Source organism: Staurois parvus, unplaced genomic scaffold (assembly GCF_062004578.1).
Source record: "Staurois parvus isolate SC_StPar_1 unplaced genomic scaffold, SC_StPar_1.0 ptg000195l, whole genome shotgun sequence".
In the NCBI taxonomy this organism is placed as follows: domain Eukaryota; kingdom Metazoa; phylum Chordata; class Amphibia; order Anura; family Ranidae; genus Staurois; species Staurois parvus.
The window spans coordinates 9,225,012-9,243,167 of NW_028317991.1; positions in this window are offsets into that span (position 1 = coordinate 9,225,012).

Sequence of the window (18,156 nt, forward strand, 5' to 3'; positions counted from 1 at the left end):
TAATGCAAATCAAAGGCCCCTTATGAACTGTGCACATCAGTTAATATGAAACATTGACAAACATGGCTGGAGAACCTTGAGATGAGACACGTTGGAACTCAGTGATGAACGATTCTCAATTCCCAGGCAATTACCTGGAGGTCACTGGCAGCAGTGCCTTCTCCCGGGACCACCGACAGGCCGCAAGTATGGAATATTCTAATTAACAGGTAATTACCCAATTATGTTTGCTGTCTCACTGGTAGCTAAATATTAGATTTGCTTTTGGCCTTTTTAAAAGGTGTTGTGACAGGTAAATTTGACAATTGGTATAGCCACATGACATGTCAGGCTGTGCCCTAATACCGTATATAACACAAGAGTCTTCCACAAGTCAACTTATGTAAAATGCTAATCACAGCATTAATGGTACGATAGAGCTGACAGATAATTAGCTGAGCTTTAGGAAGGCTGTAGTAGTACATATTAAAGAACTTCTCCTCCCCCACTTTTTAGAGGAACGACAACAACCATTTTTGTACCTCTTACAGCCAGAAGCCATCAGATATTAAATCTGTGAAGGTTCTTGTTTATCCAGGTCATAGTTGTAGTACCTTCCTAGCGTAGATGGCTAGGTAAATTTAGCTTTGGCTCCTTCTGCAATCAAGCGAACACTGATTGTTTGGTCTGGCCTGTTCAGGGTCTCACAGGCTGGGAGTTTGATTGTTCCCCCTGCAAGAAGCTACCCCGGGCTTAGGGTGGGAGATTCAGATCAACCAGCCTGAATATTTATTGGCATCCAGGCAATCCCTGGAGGGTAAGTGTCCTGAAGGGTTCATCAGGGCACTGATCATCAGTGCCCTGATGATTGGTGCCTATCCCTCCTCTGACAGTTGCTGGTTATCGGCAGTACTTTCCTCATGGTGTGACAGCGTGAGGAAAGTGCAGTCGATAACCGGCAACTGTATTTACCGGTGATCTGCTGTGTCATTGGACACGGCTGATCACGTGGTAAAAGGTCGCTGTGATTGGCCTTTTACCACATCACGTGATCAGCTGTGTCCGTAGGACACAGAGATCACGGAGATCGCCGGGGGCACACCCCCGAGGTGTGTGGGAGGGCGCGGTCTGGGAGAACGTCATATGACGCCCTCCCAGAACTGGCCATCCGTAGTGAAGCCATCATTCAGCTATCTGAGGTTGACAAGTGGTTAAAGTGGTAGTAATCTCTGCTTTGTGATTTTTACCTACAGATAAGCTTATAATAAAGCTTACTTATAGATAAAATGAATATCTCCTAAACGTGCCCTGTCTGTGGTGCATGCTCTCTGAAGGAACGGCATACCCATGCTGTTCCTTCAGAGCACTGTACTGTGGCCTGTGACTCCCGCATGCATGTGCGGGAGTGACGTCATCGCAGCTCGGCCAATGCGATGGTCAGAGCTTGCGAATCTGGAATAAAAAACCAGGGAAAGATGGAAGCCCTGTTAACAGTGACAGAGCACCGCTGGAGGGCTTTGTTCTAAGATAAGCATTTCATAATGTGCTAGTATGCAGTGCATACCAGCACATTACAACTTTGCCTTGCAGGGGATTATTTTATTTTTTATTTGAGTTTACTACCACTTTAAGGGCGGGGACTGATGTGAATGTACAAAATGTATGAAAGTGCTGTGTAAATTGATGGCACTATATATGAACCTGCAATAAATAGATGCTGCTAGGATAGAGCTGTGAGTGCTGCTAAGGGACATGAGGATGTACTATTTTAAACCTGTAGTTTTGAGCAGTAATCAGAAATGTAAAAACAGATTACTTTTTTTGCATACGTATGGCAAACTCACAAGATACAGACCACAAATTGGCTGCTGGCTCCTAGAAATATAGTCTAGCAGGAGGCACCTAGGATAGCAAAAAGAGACCTAGCCCCCCCCCCTTACAAATAAACAGGGTATGCATTTACAGTGGTCATAGTGGCAGTGGAATTATGGGATAGTCCAAACAAACCAAACATTTCCCAGCACACCCACCAGCTAGCCTGCAAAGAAAACAAATTGACACGGTCTAACAATGCGAACAGAAGATTTGATTGCACACATATGTGAAGCCACTCTGCCTTGCCGAGGCTCCTCTGCATAGTGTGGTCCTAACCCTATAATTTGAGAGTCTTCACATATACCAGTACATACCAGTATACCTGAATGGAACATACCCCTCAATAAAGGCGCAGGGACAAACTAGAAGCACAGCAAGAGCACAATGGCAGCTGAAGGCATCCAATCTGTCCCCAATTATGTTATAGTCGCAAAAAGGGGGAATGGGTGTAGGCAGGTATAGGTATTCTTCCTGATTGTAGATGGCATTGTGCCAATGCTACATGAAAGATGAATCTGAAAAGGGAATAGTCCACTTCTGGATTAGTCCTCTGTGGAAAGGGAGATATCTCATTGGATACCCAATTCTTGAGAGAGTTCAGGCAGCCATCTTAGGGAGGGAGCGGGTGGCAGGTTAAGGCAATGATCCTGCAGGTTAGAGACCGTGGTTAGTGTAGGGAAATGTTCCTGGTGAGTAGGGACAGCATAAGAGACACTCTCTGGTGCTGTAAAGCCTTGCAAGGATCTCCTTCAGTGGGCTAATGCAGTCATGGTCATAGAGCATAGTCATAAAGTGTACAGCCACCCCTCCAGCAGAAGCATCCTCCTAACATTGCATTGTAATGCAACACTTTGAGCTGTGCTGAACTATCTTGTTCTACAGTGTGCCAATCGCTCATTTATAGTGTTTGTTTCAATTTTCACAAACAATTACTGTACAGTTTTACTTTGCTGAGGTCTAAGTATGTGCATAGTCCCTCCCAGATGTTGTAAATGTAATGTAAGGAAAAATGTGAGGCTTTAGGGCAGTGGTTCTCAACCTTCCTAATGCCGTGACCCTTTAATACAGTTCCTCATGTTGTAATGACCCCCAACCATAAAATTATTTACCCAGTAATTATAATTCATGAGTGTCGTTTTACCTCCAATACTGCTGCTTTCAACACAGTAGCTGCTTTTAACAGAGTAGCTGCTTTCAACACAGCAGCTGCTTTCTACACAGTAGCTGCTCTTTACACATCGGAAATATGTGTTTTCTGATGGTCTTAGGGGACCCCTGTGAAAGGGTCATTCGACCCCCAAAGGGGTCGCGACCCACAGGTTGAGAACCACTGCTTTAGGGTAACTGATGTTGTAAATGGGTCTCTTTAGGTGATTCAAATAAAATATGTTTTAATTATTATAGTGATAATGGAAACTTCTAAAGCACCTTTAGAGAAAAATTTCTCTGTTCTGGCTTGAAGATGTCTGGAGTTAGGGTATATTCACACCAGATGTGCTGGGGTGCTTTTATGAATGCATTCCCAATGCACTACAATAAAAAAAGAATGGAACGCAGTTCACACCAGTGCATTGCGTTTGCACTGCGCTGAAATAAAGAAGAGCAGGCACCACTTTTTTCAGTTCAGTGTCAGTTCAGTGCATGCAAACGTGCATAAACGCAACATACTGCTACTTAAAAGACTGCTTTAAATAAAGTACATTCCCTCAAATAAATGCAACGTGAAAATGCACACCAACTCTTTAAGTAAAAAAAAAAAGACACAGCAACATGCATGCATTAACACATGCGTTGTAGTGTGAATATACCCTTAGACTTTAAAGAAGATAAATCAGGACAGCAGGACACCAGAGACTCTTCCTATTCACATTTAACGGAATCCTTTCCAATCCTGACTGAGTAAAGTTTTCTATAGCATGACCCATTTTCTGACTAACGTGGCAGTTAACTACTTGAAAGGAAACTCGCTGCTAACCAATAAAGTTTATAAGATGCCTATTGTTCATTTTGTATATTTTACAGTACGAAATGTTCTGAGATAATTTTCTGTATCACGATGTAGAAAGAATGTATCTGGTGTATAAATATATAGTCACATTATTCAAATTATGCATCATTAAAATTAATTTACCAAAATGTCACATTATATGAATCACACATCAATAAAATGATGGCACAATATGGACACAAAGAATTATTTGTTACAAACTGAAGAAAAGTGCGCAATGTAGGCCTAGAAGAAAATAACTTCTTATGATCTTTGATGTGATTAAGAGCTTCAAAGCTAATGCTTGATTAATACAGTATGTTCAGAGGTGACCAATGGGAACATGAAGTCATGTAAAGTTGACTCAAGCATATAAAGGACACAAAAATAATGTAGCAATATATTAATTAATAGCTTATTAAATGTACTTTTTAATGCAGTTAATGTACCTGAATGTGACTAGGTATCAGCCACTTGCAATCCCCTGTACATCAGAATGGGAAAGTAAGGGGCAGGACTGGAAGGCAGTCAGACATGTTATATGGAAACGTGCTACATAGTTACATAGTTAGTCTGGCTGAAAAAAGACAAAAGTCCATCCAGTTCAACCATAGAAAAAAAAAAAAGTTATAATCCTATACCCACAGTTGATCCAGAGGTGCTAACAAGGAACATGCTCATAGGAGCATTTTCAAAAGGAAGTCTACAATGGCAGCTTACTTTTTTTCTCCCATTTCATGATTCCTTTGAAAAGGTTGTTAAAGGGGCCTGAATTGTGGATGTTTTCCCCAAAAGAGTCAAGCAGAGAACATAGGACTAGTCACCAATATTGCCTGTGGGCTTTGATCTTTTATCCATTACTGCTGACAATGCTGACAATGCCTAGTTCTGCACTGTGTCTCTGTGTGCAGATGATATCTTGGTAGAAGAGCAGGGTTTTAAATCCTTATTTAAGAGCTTTCCCCCTGATGGTGGTCTGATTACTGGTGGACAAATAGTTAAGAGTCAGCATGAGTGTTGAAGAAAGCCCACATGAACAGAGTGAATAAAGCAAAAGCAGGGTGATTCCTTGCACTGCAGGTTCTCAGGTACAGATTCCTCTCCAGCCAAGAGAACAGTGAGCAGCACAGTATTGACATCAACAAATTTCACACCAAGTCTGGTGAGGCTAGAAGCCAAAGACAGCAGTGCCTTAGATGATTGCAAACTACAGATATATAGATATGAGCATCTAAGGGAACTTTCCAAATGTGATGATTCTGAGACTGGGGTGGGCCAAAGGGACGGTCCAATAGCAGAATATGAAGAAATGGTTTATAGTTTGCCACAGCCAAATATGGGGCTAAGAGTGCTGTTGCTTGAGAGTGGCAAGCCTACAAGCAAACAGCACTGACAAGACAATGAGTAAAACAGCATTCCAGACAATACCTTGACTACAAACTAACAGTAGACGGGCAACAAACAGGCAATCATTTGCTAATTTGAACTGAATTTTCAGTTGGGCTTAGACTTGGGTATATATAACAGTATACTGTATACACTCACCGGCCACTTTATTAGGTACAGCTGTTAAATTGTTTGGTAACAGAAATTGCTTATCAGCCAATCACATGGCAGCTACTCAATGCATTTCGGCATTTAGACATGGAGAAGAAGACTTGCTGAAGTTCAAACGGAGCATCAGAATGGGTAAGAAAGGGGATTGAAGTGGCTTTGAAAGTGGCATGGTTGTTGGTATCAGACAGGCTGGTCAGAGTATTTAAAAAACTGCTGATCTACAGGGAATTTCACACACAACTATCTTTAGGGTTTACAGAGAATGGTCCAAAAAAGAGAAAATATCCAGTGAGCGGCAGTTATGTAGATGAAAATGCCTTCTTGATGTCAGAGGAGAATGGGAGGGCTGGTTGCTGCGACATTCAGATGGAAGGGTCAGAATTTGGTGTAAACAACATGAAAACATGGATCCATCCTGCCTTGTATCACTGGTTCAGGCTAGTGGTGGTGGTGTAATGATGTGGGGGAGATTTTCTTGGCACTAGCAAAGTGTACCTAATAAAGTGGCCGGTGAGTGTATATATATATATATATATATATATATATATATACACACTGCTCAAAAAAAGTACAGGAACACTTTTAAAACACATCTGATTTCAATGGGGAAAAATATATTGGATATCTATACTGATATGGACTGAGTAATGTGTTAGGAACGTAAGCATGCCCCATCAATTGATGGAAATGAAATGATCAACCTACAGAGGACTGAATTCAAAGACACCCCGAAAATCAAAGGGAAAAAATGATGCAGCAGGCTAGTCCATTTTGCTGAAATTTCATTGCAGCAACTCAAAATGGTCCTCAGTAGTTTGTATGGCCCCCACGTGCTTGCATGCATGCCTGACAACATCAGGCCATGCTCCTAATGAGACGATGGATGGTGATGGATTTCCTCCCAGATCTGGACCAAGGCATCACTGAGCTCCAGGTGCAACCTGGTGGCAACGGACGGACCGAAACATGATATCCCAGAGGTGTCCTATTGGATTTAGGTCAGGCGAGCGTGGGGGCCATTTAGTGGTATAAATTCCTTCATCCTCCAGGAACTGCCTGCATACACTCGCCACATGAGGACGAGCATTGTCGTGCACCAGGAGGAACCTAGGACCCACTGCACCAGCGTAGGGTCTAACAATGGGTCCAAGGATTTCATCCCGATAACTAATGGCAGTCAGGGTGCCATTATCTAGCCTGTAGAGGATCTGTACGTCCCTCCATGGATATGCCTCCCCAGACCATCACTGACTCACCACCAACACGGTCATGCTGAACGATATTACAGGCAGCATAACGTTCTCCGCAGCTTCTCCAGACCCTTTCACGTCTGTCACATGTGCTCAGGGTGAACCTGCTCTCATCTGTGAAAAGCACAGGGCACCAGTGGCGGACCTGCCAATTTTGGTGTTCAATGGCAAATGCCAATCAAGCTGTATGGTGCCAGGCAGTGAGCTCAGGGCCCACTAGAGGATGTCAGGCCTGTGGCTTGCTAATGGTCCTTTTGTAGGGCTCTGACAGTGCTAATCCTTGTCCCTCTTGCACAAATGAGCAGATACAGGTCCTGCTGATAGGTTAAATACCTTCTACGGCCCTGTCCAGCTCTCCTAAAGTAACTGCTTGTCTCCTGAAATCTCCTCCATGCTCTTGAGACTGTGCTGTGAACAACAGCAAACCTTCTGGCAATGATATGTATCGATGTGCCATCCTGTGGGAGTTGGACTGTCTGTAAAACCTCTGTAGGGTCCAGGTATAGCCTCATGCTACCTGTAGTGACACTGACCCTAGCCAAATGCAAAACTAGTGAAAAACAGTCTGGAAAGATGAGTAGGGAAAAAAATGTCAGTGGACTCCACCTGTAAAACCATTCCTGTTTTGGGGGTCATCGCATTGTTGCCCATCTAGTGCACCTGTTATTACCTTCATTATTCATTTATTAACAACCCCCTCTGCTACTTAACGGACTAGATCAATATCCCAGGAGTTTAAATGACTTGAATGTTTTTTAAACAATGTATATGCCAAAAGTATTGGGATGCCTACCTTTACACGCACATAAACTTTAATGGCATCCCAATCTTAGTCCGTAGGGTTCAATATTGAGTTGGCCCACCCTTTGCAGCTATAACAGCTTCAACTCTTCTGGGAAAGCTCTCCACAAGATTTAGGAGGGTGTCTATGGGAATGTTTGACCATTCTTCCAGAAGTGCATTTGTGAGGTCAGGCACTGATGTCGGACGACAAGGTCTGGCTAACAGTCTCTGCTCTAATTCATCCCAAAGGTGTTCTATCGGGTTGAGGTCAGGACTCTGTGCAGGCCAGTCAAGTTCCTCCACCCCAAACTCGCTCATCCATGTCTTTATGGACCTTGCTTTGTGCACTGGTGCGCAGTCATGTTGGAACAGGAAGGGGCCATCCCCAAACTGTTTCCACAAAGTTGGGAGCATGAAATTGTCCAAAACGTCTTGGTATGCTGACACCTTAAGTGTTCCATTCACTGGAACTAAGCGGCCAAGCCCAACTCCTGAAAGACAACACTACACCATAATCCCCCCTCCACCAAAATTTACACTTGGAACAATGCAGTCAGACAATTACAGTTCTCCTGGCAAATGCCAAACCCAGACATGTCCATCAAATTGCTAGACAGAGAAGCGTGAGTGGTCACTCCAGAGAACATGTCTCCACTAGAGTCCAGTGGCGGCGTGCTTTACACCACTGCATCCAATGCTTTGCATTGCACTTGGTGATGTAAGGCTTGGATGCAGCTGCTCGGCCATGGAAACCCATTCCATGAAGCTCTTTATGCACTGTTGTTGTGCTAATCTGAAGGCCACACAAAGTTTGCAGGTTTACCTATTAACTCTGCAGACAGTTGGCGACTTCTGCACACTCTGCGCTTCAGCATGCGCTGACTTCACTCTGTCATTTTACGTGGCTTACCACTTCATAACTGAGTTGCTGTTGTTCCCAGTTGCTTAAACTTTGTTATAATATCACTAACAGTTGACTGTGGAATATTTAGTAGCAATGAAATCTCACAGATGGATTAATTGCACAGGTGGCAACCTATCATGGTACCACACTTGGAGTCACTGAGCTTCTGGGAACGAACCAGTCTTTCACAAATGTTTGTAGAAGCAGTCTGCATGCCGAGGTGCTTGATTGTATACAACTGTAGCCATGGAGGTGTTTAGAACACCTGAATCCAATGATTTGCAGGGGTGTCCTAATACATTTGGCAATATAATGTATATAAGATTCGCATTTAGGGTAAGTGTGACGTTCCAGACTAATGTTTCTGGGCAGAGAAAGCTGCAGAATTGGCTTTCTGGATTCTGCAGCTCTGTATTGGAATATTCAATGCTGTATCTGGGTTTTGCTAGACACCTGCAGTCTGGACTACACAGATGTGAGGTGTTGTTATTTTCAGGTCTGAGAATAGCTCAGGACTCCCAGTTGGATATCGCTCAGTGTGGGAGATGAAAGGTCTCATCGAGGGGTCAGAGGACCCAGCCAGAAGTCAAGAGACAGAGGTCCTATCACAAGTTAGCTTGCAGCCTCTTGTGTGTTTATTCTTACCTCCTTGCTGCTCTTGATTCCTTCACATGTGTGTTTGTCTGCGCTCACCTGTGGGTGTCATCTGCTATTTCCTGGGTTTTATGTCCTTCCCTTTCATCACTTCCTGGGCCTCCTCCTAGCTGGCTTGTCTATTTAAGACATGCTCAGTCTGTCCCACATTGCCTGAGCAAGTTTGTGTTGTTGGAGCTCCCGTGTGTTTCTGCTTTGTATCCTGTATTGTCTATCTGTTTACCCTGGCATCGTTCCTGACCTTACTAGTTTCCTGCATTGTCTATCTGTGTACCGACCCGGGTTCGTTCCTGATCTTGCTAGTTTTCCACCTGTCCTGACCACGGCTTGCCTATTGGATTCCCTGTGTCTTCTCCCTTTCACCCTGCTCCCGCTAGTGGTCTCCTCCGCATCAGCTGGGTGTACCTGGGGGTCGCAACCTGGTCCCAGCCTGCTGCAAGTCCATCCGCACCATCAGGGGCCCTGCTGAACAAGCAGGCTGCGGCTTAGATTCTGCGCCCTGGGGAACCCCAAGCTGTGGATCTATAGAGCTCACTACCATAGGCGTTGACAGGTCCCAGATCTAGGAGACAGGTCGGCTGTTAACAGGGTGTCAGGGGAAACCTCATCCATAGGCCAGAGGTGGGCCTTGCAGTAAGGTGCTGTGTCTAAGGGCTAGAGAGCCAAGTATCCAGGAAAGGTACTGCAATTGAAGCTCAGTGAGCTTATGAACCAAGTGGCTCTGAATTTTTCCAGTGTATGGATATGGAGTTGGAAAAGGTCCCAAGTGGGAAATCTTTTGCTTTCTTTTAAATAAAAGTGGGTTACCAAGCCAATAAAAATAGTTCCTGTCTGCCATGGTCTCACTAAAACAACACATCTACCATGAGCGCTAACTACACCATGTCACAATGTATATTCAATATGTAAAATGGTGGTGTTTGTACCTGTCCCACTAAGTGCATACATACAATCTAAGTACAAGTTCTAATTCTAGTTTATAAAAACACATTTGATGCTTGACAAAGGATTCCAGTAGCACAGAGTACAGCAGAAGTGGCTCCCTTTAGGACACACTTTCTCTGATTGAAACCTTGGAAGAGCCATACAGAGAGAAGAGGTGGGAGGAAGGGGAGAAGTCACTGCTCTGGCTCATTTATTGCAGTCTGAACCCCAAAACAAAAAATGTATATATTGCAGCTTGCCAGTCTTTACATGGAGACTTTTGTATCTGTATCCTTTCTTGGTGATTCTGCCAGTAATTTGATTAATTTTCAACTTCCTTTAAAGTGGAGCTAAACTCTCCTTCCTTTTTGTCACGTACCTCATCGGTGATCTTGACGTGCAGAGGAAGGCCTCTTGTACAGCTCCGATTCAGAGGCCACTGAAGGTGAAACAGCAGCCACAAGTGCACGGTGGGGTATAAGTGACTGATCAGTCCAGTAGTCTGCATGGAAATAGCTGACTCCTCGACAGATGGATGACAGGTATAGAGCAGCTGGCTGTAGGCAGATGTCACAACAGAGCAGGCTGGCACCAGGTGGCACAGCAGAGCAGGCTGGTAGCAGGTAGGCTGGCAGCAGGTGGATGGCACAGCAGAGCAGGCTGGTAGAGCTAGATGCAGGGTCAGACAAGCCGGGACAGTAACAGACGGGCAGATCAGGCAGAGAGAAGTCAGGTCAATGTCAACAACGGTAGAGGCAAATCAGCTAGGTATAGAAGGCAGAAGCAGAATCCAGGAAGCGAAGCCAGGGTCAGTGCAGGTAGCGTCCAAGTGAGGTCAGGACAAGCTGGGTCAATCACAGGTATCAATACAGCAGTGGTTCTCAACCTTTCTAATGCCGCGACCCCTTAATACAGTTCCTCATGTTGTGGTGACCCCCAACCATAAAATTATTTTCGTTGCTACTTCATAACTGTAATTTTGCAGTGGGAGGAATAGTGCCCCATCACTGATGTCAGTGGGAGGAATAGTGCCCCATCCTTGGTGTCAGTGGGAGGAATAGTGTCCCATCATTGTTATCAGTGGGAGGAATAGTGCCCCATCATTGGTGTCAGTGGGAGGAATAGTGCCCCATCATTGGTATCAGTGGGAGGAATAGTGCCCCATCATTGGTGTCAGTGGGAGGAATAGTGCCCCATCATTGGTATCAGTGGGAGGAATAGTGCCCCATCATTGGTGTCAGTGGGGGGAGGAATAGTGCCCCATCGTTGGCGTCAGTGGGGGGAGGAATAGTGCCCCATCGTTGGCGTCAGTGGGGGGAGGAATAGTGCCCCATCGTTGGTGTCAGTGGGGGGAGGAATAGTGCCCCATCATTGGTGTCAGTTGGGGGAGGAATAGTACCCCATCGTTGGTGTCAGTGGGGGGAGGAATAGTGCCCCATCGTTGGTGTCAGTGAGGGGAGGAATAGTGCCCCATCGTTGGTGTCAGTGGGGGGAGGAATAGTGCCCCATCGTTGGTGTCAGTGGGAGGAATAGTGCACCATCGTTGGTGTCAGTGGGGGGAGGAATAGTGCCCCATCGTTGGTGTCAGTGGGGGGAATAATAGTGCCCCATCGTTGGTGTCAGTGGGAGGAATAGTGCCCCATCGTTGGTGTCAGTGGGGGGAGGAATAGTGCCCCATCGTTGGTGTCAGTGGGGGGAGGAATAGTGCCCCATCGTTGGTATTAGTGACACAAATGATGGGGCACTATCCCTCCCACTGACACCAATGATACTTACCTTGCTAACCCCTGCTCCAGCCTGGGCTCGCTCTCTCCCTCTCCCATCTACATCCTGCATACCTGACTGCAGCAGCAAAATTTGCACTTACCTGTCAGCTGTCTTCCTTCTCTGGCCGCTCTCTTCACTCGTTCCTGCAGCTCCCTCGATCTTCTTCGATCTCCGCGCGCTGCCGCTCGGCTCCTCCTCTCCAAGCTCCACCTTCTCGCCGGTGATTGGCCGCCTGTGTGCCTCTCCTGAGCTACAGTTCCGGTGGCCAATCAGCGGCGAGGAGGCGGTGACAGGGGCAGCATATCATCCCGCCCACACATCGTCGGAGAAAGCAGCGGTGTCTCGGTTCCTAAGACCATCGGAAATATGTTTTCCGATGGTCTTAGGCGACCCCTGGGAAATGGTCGTTCGACCCCCAAAGGGGTCGCGACCCCCAGGTTGAGAACTGCTGCAATACAGGAACAGGCACATGCATACAAGGGGAAGCTGCAGATCAGAAAGCACTGGATCACAGAACTGCTGAGTTTAAATAGTCCCATTGGCGCCACCATTAGCGGCGACTGGCCGTGGGTGCGTGAACGTGCATGTGCGAATGCAACTGCACACCATTATGCACAGAAAGACAGGCACCCGCACATCTGTGCCTTCGCAGCCGTGTATGTGTAGAGGCTTCAGCTGTACTATGGCTAGTACCTTCCTGACAGCTTCAACTTTCCACATTCCTCGCCGGCGCCAGCATATTCTGCCAGGTGCCAGTCTTTGACCGTCTTCATTGGCTGGCGCAGGATAACGTCGTGATTAAGCTCTAGGGGTGGAGCAAAACATGTTGGGGGCGTGGCCTGGCTGGAGCCCAGGCCACGGCTGTCATATGACCACATACAGGGTCACACAGTGATGTGCGGCTTAGAGGACTTTTTTTTTCTGACTGGTCAATGGAGGCACTAATTTTAGAACTATCCCAGGCTCAGTAATGACCTACAGCAGCCCTGTATAAGTTTAGCAAGAGAAATAGAATATGTTCTACATGTAGAACGCATTGCTTCCACTTTAAAGACATGTTTTCTAGAGCCTTTCTTCATAACTGGGATGTGCAATTATCCATCAACCTTTTGTCTGTGGATTCAGACAATGGGGCACCATTAACATGCCCAAAGAAAGAGTTTTGCACATAAACAACAATACACATATTGGTTTTGACAGGTGCCAATGACTAACAGCTGCTATTGCACTTAATCCAAGTATCTCGAGCCACTGGTATAATAATAATAATAAGCAATTATCCACAAGCTCATTGTAAAAAAAAATGTAAAGTAAATTATTTCATAAATAATAAAGTAATAGGGCATTACAGTGGCGTGAGAGCCTGTTTGGCTGAAAAAAAAAACGAAAATTCGAAGACTGCTATTAAATGAAAAAGGAAAAGAGCAATAAAACATTCTCTCAACTCAGAACCAATTTTCAACAGTGAAATGTTTTAAAATGGAGCAAAATGGACGTGTTGATCATGTGACCCAATTTGCAGCCAGTGCTGTTGTTAAAGATGTTTTACTGTTACAGATTGTACTGTAAAATTATTCTCCTAATTAATATTTAAATATCACAAGATAAAGAATTTGCGCGGTATTGATTTTTGGGTTTAATAGTGTGTGATATTTTGCTAATAGACGCCATTTGGTAAGCCAGAAAGAGTCAAGGATGCAGGCATGCAAACAACATTATTAGATCAGCTCGAATCAATTTATAAAGCAATTATTTATGTTGACTGTGTTTGGAGCAAAGTTACTCATTCAATTACACTCCATTAAAAGGAAAATGCCACTTTTAACCCTGGTATCCATAACCTAATCTTATATTTTCTAAAATCTTCCTTATGGTCATTTCCAAAAGATGACCCTACATATTTATCTCTGCAGGACCTTTTTCAACAGCAACAGCTCTGGCACTTGCAGCACTGAATGTATGTAATGGCAAGGAGTGCTGGATTGTGCTGAATGGTCTATTGATTCTGGATGCTGAGGGTACATTGTGAAGTGTTGATGGAGGGGAGAGTCTATTGTAGCTGTTGGGGTCTATTGTTGCTGGGCAGGATTTTCTGTTGTGGAGGGGTCTATTATTGCTGTCTACTGGGGGATCTATTGTTGCTGTCGTGTGTTTTGTATCTAGGGTGTCTATTTTTGCTTGGAGGTCTATTGTTGCTGGGGGATCTATTGCTGCTGGCTGCATGTGATCAATTTTACTGCCTTATTTGTAATCATTAACAAAATCCACACAAATTACTTACCACTACAAAATGATACTTGGTTCTGGATTCTCTAATAGAGGCAGTACTGGGAGGTGGGTATGGAGCATAAACAAGGGACAGTGCTCAGAGGTGGGTACAGAGCATGGACAGAGGGTGACAAGGGGGAGGGAGGGTACCTGCACCTATTCTCTAAGAATAAAAGCCCTGCTTCTACTGGATGTCAAGGTCTTTGCTTTCTCTTCTTTAGGTTACACAGTGAACTGTATCCTGTACATATTTCAGCCTTACTAAATGAATCCCAATAGTTAGTGGTATCATCCTCTTTTACTGGATCACTCTTAAATAAAGACTGTGAAAAACTTGCAATAGGATAAGATAAGTGAACTTTCTTTATGTTGCTGGGATTGTGAAAGACCTGGGCCAACCTTGGTACCCTGAGAAGAGCAATGATGGAGTGTGTGTAGTGTGTCATGGTGAATGCTGGCTGTGGCCTAATTGTGCTAACAGTGGATGGAGGGGGGGGTGAAAGGGGTATAGCTAAATATAACCTGAGCCTGGTACACATATTTCTCAGTCCTTGTACCCACAAAATATGCTTTTATCACTGTGCCACAAGTAAATATTTTACAGACACATGTAAACCTCAGCACAATCACTTTTTAAAAACAGAAACTCTTCCACTACATATGCTTTTCAGCACACAGAAAATAATCTCTTCTTCACAGTCTACTTTAAGGAAGAAGGTCATTAAACGAGAAGTTTGGGGTTTAAAAAATATAAACATCCCTACTCCATCAGTAATCCATACAGTAAGCTCCTTAAGGCAGGGACTGCTCTACAATACTGAAAAGAACTGTCAAAAGACCTGTGTAACAAGGTAATTGAACTTTATAAAGATAGAAAAGGATATAAAAAGATATCCAAAGCCTTGAATTTGCCAGTCAGTACTGTTCAGTCACTTATTAAGAAGTGGAAAATTCAGGGATCTCTTGATGCCAAACCAAGGTCAGGTAGACCAAGAATGATTGCAACCACAACTGCCAGAAGAATTGTTCAGGATACAAAGAAAAACCCACAGGTAACCTCCGGAGAATTACAGGCTGCTCTGGAAAAAACACAGTGTAGTTGTTTTAATGAGCACAGTATGATGATACTTGAACAAAAATGAGTCAAGTTGCCAGAAAGAAGCTTTTACTGCACCAATGCCACAAAAAGCCTAGTTACAATATGCCCGATAACACCCTGACATGCCTCACAGCTTCTGGTAGTGTAATCCGGAGTGACAAGCCCAAAATAGAGCTTTATGGTCACAACCATAAGGGCCAAGTTTGGGGAGGGGTCAACTGTGAAAAGAATACCATCCCCACTGTGAAGCATGGTGGTAGCTCACTGATGTTGTGGGGGGGGAGCTATAAAAGCACAGGGAATCTTGTGAAAATTAATGGCACGATGAATGCAGCAGGTTATCAGAAAATACTGGCAAACAATTTGCATTCTTCTGCAGGAAAGCTGCATGGGACGCTCTTGGGCTTTCCAGCACGACAATGACCCTAAGCACAAGCCTAGGTTGACTCTCCAGTGGTTGCAGCAGAAAAAGGTGAATCCTGGAGTAGCCCTCACAGTCTCTGACCTTAATATCACCGAGCCATTCTGGGGAGATCTCCAACGTGTGGTTTAAGCAAGACGACCAAGACTTTGCATGACCTGGAGGCATTTGCCAAGACGAATGGGCAACTATACCACCTGAAGAATTCAGGGCATAATAGACAACTATTACAAAAGACTGCACACTGTTATTCATGTTAAAAGTGGGCAATACACAGTATTAAGAGCTAAGGGTATGCAGACCTTTGAACAGGGGGCATTGCATTTGTTTACTTGTTGCTATGTTTTGTTTTATGATTGTCCCATTCTGTTATGACCTACAGTTCAATATGAATCCCATAGAAAATAAAATAAATGTGTTTGCCTGCTCACCCATGTTTTCTTTAAAAATGATACATACTGTATATTACAAATTTTCGAAGGGTGTGCAAATGTTTGAGCACAACTGTATGCATATTTAAACAGTTTAGATTTGGTATTTTTCACTATATCTATTGCTTTATTTTGCTATTGGAGTATATGTGAGTATATTTTCTTCTTAATACTAGTGCTAAAAGAACAGCTGAGTACTGTCCATGATACTTCTTTTATTTGCACTAACATTCAAATGTACAGTACAAGCTTTTGGGTTGTTTCCCCTTCTTCAGTGACCAAGACTGCTTGGACCTCGAAGAAGGGGACAGACCCTGAAAACTTGTCCTAGAAATTTGAATGTTAGTGAAACTAAAAAAAGTACCATGGACAGTACTCAGCTGTTCTTTTTGCAAGTGCACTAATACTGCTACATTTACTTCAAGCATAATACTAGTACTGTACTTTATGAGGAACCTTTATCTTTAGGTTCTTCATTTATCTTGACACACTTTATTGTCTACCTTAATATCAACTAGAAAAAAGTAATACGGAAACCTACAGACTCCATGCAGACAGCAACCTTATGGCAACAAAACCACTGTGAAAGTGCCAAAGGCCACAACGCTGACCACTCTACCACCATGCTGTCTACGGCCAACCTAAGAAGCCAATTAGCTACTGGCATCTTTTGTCCCTAGGGCTCTCTATTTGTAGCACCGCTCAGGCGACATCTGATGGCCAGATCCTGGGGGCCAGTCAAAAGAGCTGTCAGCTGAGGTCTTAATTTTCTTATAACTGCCGGAGAGATCTACATTTAAATGAGACTAATGGACTCAGTCTAAGGTTACCTCATCACCACCAGAGAGTGTTACTTTCAAGCTCAATTTATAATTGTTGTCTCCAATTTAAAATGCACATTGACTGTGTACAGTGTCAGGACAGGAGACTTGTTTCTTCCTAATAATTGCCTATAAGCATTAATCTACTTAGTCAGAGAGCCCAGGAGTCATGTGCCGAAGCTCTGCTTGACACTGGGACACTCAATCTCACTAGAGGGATCAGTTCAGGTTGACTGGCTTTTGTCAGGATGTTAAGTTTTCCTTCCCCCTATGAGGTACATTTAAATGTGTTCAAGACTTGAACCCTGTCATCCCAGTTCCCTCTTGGTCTCATTTATTACAAGGCTCTGCGAAAATCAGCCATGGGAAAGGCGAGAATCTCGATGACAAACTTAATGAATAACAAGGGTTTTTTTAATATATGGAGGTATAGGACCTGTCATATTCACATGATTTTGTGTTATACAATGTTTCATTGATTACCTGAGCAGAAAAGAAGCCCTTTAAATCCTACTAGGTACTGTTTTTGATTACTTAATATTTTGAAGCTCTTACAGGGAATACCAAGAGAAGCACAGAAATGTATGGTCAATAAGTGAGCAGGCATTAGTGGTCACCTTAAACCATGTGTCAAAAGTGCACCATGTATTAACTATTTATCTGAAAAATATAGATCATATAAAAATAATGAAAAAATAAATATCAGTTCAAAATCTTGGTAAAAATAGATAAATCAATAAGGATTGAGTGCATACTTTAATTTTCCGTTTTTAAAAATATAAATTCTATAAAGGAGGATAGGGCTGACCCTATGATGAGGACGTATTCAGTTTTCGTTTAAAACCTAGCTCCACCTGTGGTGAATATAAGGGCTCTTCTGTTGTAGGTACCTTCCTTTTGGATTTTTTATCGTAACAGAGTAGTTTTAAAACCTAGTAGAAATATGGGTGTTTTTTACCTCTGTCTATGACCCAGCTGAGGACATTCACCCTAATATCCTGTCCTTGTGAAACCAGGGCATGTATAGTAAACAGGCGTTACCTGATTGGGGTTCTAGACATTGCCCTGTTTTTGTTGCTGCTTCTGTCTACATTGGAGAGATTTGGCTTCAGTCACTAGGACAGGAAGCAAAGTGAAATCTCTCTGATCTTCTCAATGATGGCTCTTAAAAAAAAATGTAAGGAAATGGACTTAAGTAAACGCGAAGCACTGGATATGGCTTCTCAGAGGATCAATTGGACTATCACTTGGCACACTATCATTGGTTCGGCAACACTCCACAAAATAGGAACAACCATTAGCAACTGGGGGATAACCCAGAGTTGGGAATCCACATATACAGTGGATATAAAAAGTCTACACACCCCTGTTAAAATATCAGGTTTCTATGATGTAAAAAATGAGACAAAGATAAATAATTTCAGAACTTTTTCCAC